Source organism: Mytilus californianus, unplaced genomic scaffold (assembly GCF_021869535.1).
Source record: "Mytilus californianus isolate M0D057914Y unplaced genomic scaffold, xbMytCali1.0.p SCAF_13, whole genome shotgun sequence".
NCBI lineage: Eukaryota > Metazoa > Mollusca > Bivalvia > Mytilida > Mytilidae > Mytilus > Mytilus californianus.
The window spans coordinates 44,851,013-44,856,907 of NW_026262615.1; positions in this window are offsets into that span (position 1 = coordinate 44,851,013).

Consider the following 5,895-nt stretch of genomic DNA (forward strand, 5'->3'; position numbering starts at 1 on the left):
GACCTGCGTATGGTAAATAAAGAGCACACACAAAAATCAAAAATTCACGGTGCAGCCCCGCTGTACAATTAATTCCGAACGTTGTGCATTTGGAGCGTGCCGCGAAAGGTTTAAATACTAGTATTACATTGTAAAAAAGGACTAGACATGTACACATTTTATACACTAAAAAGTATTATAATAGAAAAACGAAGGATATGGGGTATCCATCCATGACACAAAATCAGTACATGCAACAACAACAAAAACAAAAACAAAAACAAAAACAAAAAACAAAAAACAAAAACAAAAAAAACAAAAACACAAAAACAAAAACACAAAAAGCAAAGGAACAGCGCACAGCGCTTTTATTGCTGATCTTCATCTCAAAGTCATACACGTTTAGTGTTTATTAAGTTATCAATTATATAATCAAGATCAATAAACATATTGCTTATTGAATCTTTTTTTTTCTTAAAACAAAATGTTATTAACATATTTACATTTGTTAATAGATATATCAAATACCGGTACTTTATCCCGGCCTCGTTAACATTATGATAGAGCATAACTTATGATTAGTTGTGCAAGTACACACATTTTCATTAATCTGGATATGATTTATGTCTTCACCTGAATAATTTTATTTCAATCTAAAGGACAAAATAACATGCCAAATCAATACTACTGGGTTGAACATACTATGGAAAACTATGGATTTTCGAACTCGTCCAAGACATTGATGAACCTATGATATAAGTTTCATAAAAATCTGGCAAGAATTGTTAACATAAGAGCGCTAACGATGCAATTTTCAATATAATCAATGTTTCCAAGGGGCATTACTCTTTTAAAAATTATTGATCTGCACTGATTTTCGAACACGTTCAAGACATTGCTTGTATAAACCTATGATATCAGTTTCATAAAAATCTGGTAATAATTGTACAAACGAGAGCGCTAACGATGCAATTTTCAATATAATTTATGTTTCCAAGGGGTATAACTCTTTTAAAAATAATTGATCCGCACTGATTTTCAAACTCTAATAAGATATTGATGACATAAACCTATGATATAAGTTTCATAAAAATCTGGCAAGAATTGTACACGTGTGAGCGCTTATAAGACCTAACGAACAGCGCCAGCACGGACGGACGGACGAACGGACGCCCGGTATTTATATGTCCCCAGTAATGCGTGGCGCGGGGGACAACAACACCTTATAAATTTCATGCTCTCGAAGTGCTTTTCCGAATTTCTTTCATCCAGAACGCTCAAAGCCGAATATTTGAAAGCCAAGGATGTATGAGAACCGAAACATTTGAAGAGCTATATGACCAAAAAGAGCCTAAAAATTAGCCAAATCAATCTAAGTAGATATAAGAAGATGTGGCATGAGTGCCAATGAGACAACTCTCCATCCAAGTCACCATTTGTAAAAGTAAACCATTATAGGTCAAAGTACGGCCTTCAACACGGAGCCTCTGTAAACAAATCAGATCAAAATCAATGATAAACGCCCTGGGTTTGACGACTAGAAAACACATGTAGTTGTAAATAAAGTAGGGAAAAATGAAAGTTTCCATCGGGTAAATAACCGACAAATGAGATTGATACCAAAGGAATATTCAAGCTTATAAATTGAAGACAAAATGACAAAGCCATGAAAGACAACGTCGAAAATACAGTCCTCAAGATACAACATAGAATAGATATAAGAAGATGTGGTATGAGTGCCAATGAGACAACTCTCCATCCAAGTCACAATTAGTAAAAGTAAACCATTATAGGTCAAAGTACGGCCTTCAACACGGAGCCTTGGCTCACACCGAACAGCAAGCTATAACGAGCCCCAAAAATGACTAGTGTAAAACCAATCAAACAGGAAAACCAACGGTATAATCTTTACAAAAAACGAGAAACGAGAAATACTAATGAACCACATCAACAAACGACAACCACTGAACATATGGTTCCTGACTTAGGACAGGTGCAAAAAAATGCAGCGAATTTATACGTTTTAATAGGCGTCGACCTTCACCATACATGAAATAATAGTGTAACATCACAACAAAGAAAGACACACTATGAAATATCAATAGCAATGGATTAACTCAATCAAAAGACATATTAACAAAAACAAGTGAACATACACTGAACGAATAAATTTGATCGATGACACAATATAAATATAAAATTAATTAAACAACGCGGTTAGATTAAAACAATATCAGAAAGATAACCATAACCTTGGACAAAATGCCGCCAAATAAAATAACGTACACAGGTAAATAAAAATAATTTTGTTGTAAGGTATACATGGAGTACGGAAATCATTTTTACAAAATAAATAATTTTGTTGTTCCTAGTATGAGAACAAATTTGAAAATTTTTCGTCATACTAAACACTTATCAAAGTTGGTTTATGTTAAAAAGTGAGACTAGATATCACACTGAATAAGTAAACATTAAATAACAAAAATACATAACAAATTGTATTAACAGGTCAAATTAACACGAAAGAATGATTTGAGAGTACTCACAATTACTGAAAGCTAGTTAAAAGCCAAAAAAAAATTAATAATAAAAAATCATGCATCAGAGACTAAAATCAGCTAAAACACATCCAAGGGATTTAGTATTTCAACGTCATGGACAGTCAAAGAAGACATAACTTATGCAATGCCAAAATAAAAGTATCGACAGGCAGTCGGATAGTTAGGAGTTAACCTGTTAATAAATATGTATAGTGTAATATATAGATAGAGTTACGTGGATGTGTATTTATACATCCCAAAAAAACTGGTTGAAATAAATACAAATTTAGTTATGTTTTAATTTGCTGATGACAAAATCGATATTTGTACCAATGTAAACTATATTCAAAGATCTAATTACAACATTGATAAGATAACCTTTACTAATAAGTTTGTTTGAAGGTTCGATGAGTTTACACGGATCACATAGTGATTTCCGCGCTTTTAGTACAATATTACCGTAAAATTTAGGATGTGAAATACCGTTTTAATAAGTTTTCTACAGGTGCAGACAAATTTACTAATCTAATCTTTGTATCTATGAAAGAATGTAGTAAAACTTTTAAGCAATTTATGGTAACGAAATCCCTGACTTAAAAAAATACCAGTGATGCATTGATTACGTTCGTAAAATCTATGACATCACTACACACACGGGCATAACAAATGAGTTGGGATATATAAACATGGTATGATGGAGCCAAAGGAACATCGCCGTCTAAAAAAGGAAAATAAACAATTAGGAATGAAAAATCGTCTCTTTTATGGTAAATTTTAGTATGGAGTTTCCCTTTAAAAATTGAAATGTCTAAATCTAGAAAAGGACAACTACTGCTGTTTATGTTAGATTTATTTAAAGTAAGATCCTTTGGGAAAATTTCGGTAGTATATTTAGAGAACTCTGAATTATTTAACGAAAAAATAGCATCAAGACAACGGTAGGTATTGTTGAATTTATCGACTAAATGTAACAATGACGTGTCTTTACTGAGTTTGGTCATAAACTGAGATTCATGGCAATACAGGAATAAATCTGCAATTCAAGGGGCGCAGTTAGTGCCCATAGGAATACCTACTACCTGTCGATACATTTTATCGCCGAAACGTACATATATGTTGTCCAGGAGAAAATTTAAAGCTTCAATCATATTTTTACATTTCCAGTAAGTGTACCTAGCATACTTTTCTTTTTCGTTACAGAAAAAGGCTTTAAACGAGTTACAGCAAATAAATTTGTAATGAGATTTTTCAAAAGACCATTTAATTAAATATGAAAACTTTTTCTTGATAAGATTGTGTGGAAGTGTAGTGTAGAGAGTAGAAAAATCATAACTGTCAACAGAATTAAAAGGACCATCAAAAGCACGTATTTTATCTAAAACCCAACACTCCAAAAATAATTATTACCATTATTTTCATAAACTTTATTACAAAAGTTAATAACAAGTTCTTTGATGGTAGTAAGGGAGGTAGTTAGAAACACTGACAGATTAGTAGTAGAACACTTACTAGATGCGGAGATGAAACGGAATTTAAATGGTTGTTTGTGTAATTTAGGTAACCAATACACGGTCGGGACTTTCAAATGTTCGGAGGAGGCTTTAAGCTGGGTAGTGGCAGTGATATGCTTGTTTACAATTTGACTCTATGTGGAGCGTACGGGCCTGCATGTAGACGTATTGATAATTTCGTTTTGGAGAACTTCCGTGTAGTATATGCGTCACACCACCATTTCATTATTGGTACGAACACAAACCGCTTTGCGAGTACTTGGAGTTTATTTTTTTATTCTAGAAGTGGGTATACCATGGGCCGTATTATTAATTTCAGAATTGTTTTCAAAATGAGATATAATAATATCAACAGCATTCATAATTTTATTCAAATAACTGTCTAGAGATTTTTTATCAGATTTCTCACGTTTACACCAATCTTTACAGTAGCAGACAAAGCGTCTTTAGTGACCTGACGACACTGTTTCCAATTAATTATAGATGTAGGACGATATTTTGGTCCTTTCTAAAGAAAAGTTTTGACCTCACGGTCAACTTTGACTGATGGAGTTGAAACTTTAGTTCCTTCATAATTCTAAAATTTATAAACGGACAATTTTAAATGATTGACTGTTGGTTGCTCGTCGTCCAGTTGCAAATATTTCATGCATGTTCAAGACGAGAACCAATTAACAATAATTCCAATATGTAGGTCATGTAACAGAGGACGTTCAGGATGAAGGTCGGGAACTTAGGCTGCACTGAAAATTAAGGTATGTTGGATATGGACATATTTCTATTCCACAGTCCCCCTTGGAGGTAAACAATTTTAGAAGGGTTTGTTATAAATCATGTGAATACCGAAGTACTGACTACTGACCTGATGATAAAACTCGGGGACTTATCCAATGTATCTAATTATATATAAATATACTAAATAAATAAATGATTTGGAAAATACGTTGAAGGTATAAGAGGTCATGAGATTTCCGAATGCAATTAGGTTCTATGCGGGCACTTCGGTTCAAAACCTTGGTTCAATCTTGGTCTTTTGATTATGAACCTTGGTTCTATCCGGGTTCTTAGGTTCGAAACCTTGGTAACTGGTTCAACATCCGGGATGTTTGGTTATAAGAATCCAACTTCTTGCTTCTATCCGGGTTGTTTTCTAATATTCCCGTTGCCCGTTGAGCTTTGAGAAGATATCCGCAAGTATCAGAATAAAGAGATAAAGTAGGTCAAAGACGCTTATCCTGTTTTATATCATTTATATATTTCAGCATCGCCGGAAAGTGAAGCTGTAAGGTGAATACCTTCTTATTTTAATTATTTAACATGGGAAACTGGACAAAAATATAACATTGTTTATATTTATATCAACCCAAATCTACAGTATATCTAACATCCGTTTTTATAATCAGATTTGTTCCGTTTTCATTTATTTTTCTCTATTCATCCCTCATTTCCGTCAATATTTTCTAGAAGTTTTAAAAACAATAATTAGGACATGACGTTCATTTGGCCAACGATATGTGTATATAGCCACTTGCCGACTTGCATATATCTTAAATTGGACATTTATGTTCAACTTCGACTGAAAAGTAACACATCGTTTTGTTCAAAAAGGAGTATTAAAACACAGGGACTCGGTTAGCAGATTAAAATTTGTTAATGTTTTGCATTTTTCCCCCCTATTTCTTGCCTATTTGTATTTCATTATTAAATTTTTTAACGTTGACATCAATATTTATTTGTTTTCTAGCAATGTGCAGTTTACTATCCATATCATTATACTGAAAAATCCTAAAGGGATCTAAGTCGCCATTTTGAATAGCCTACCCTTCTTCAGATAAATAAATATTTAAAAATTTTCTATGTGACTA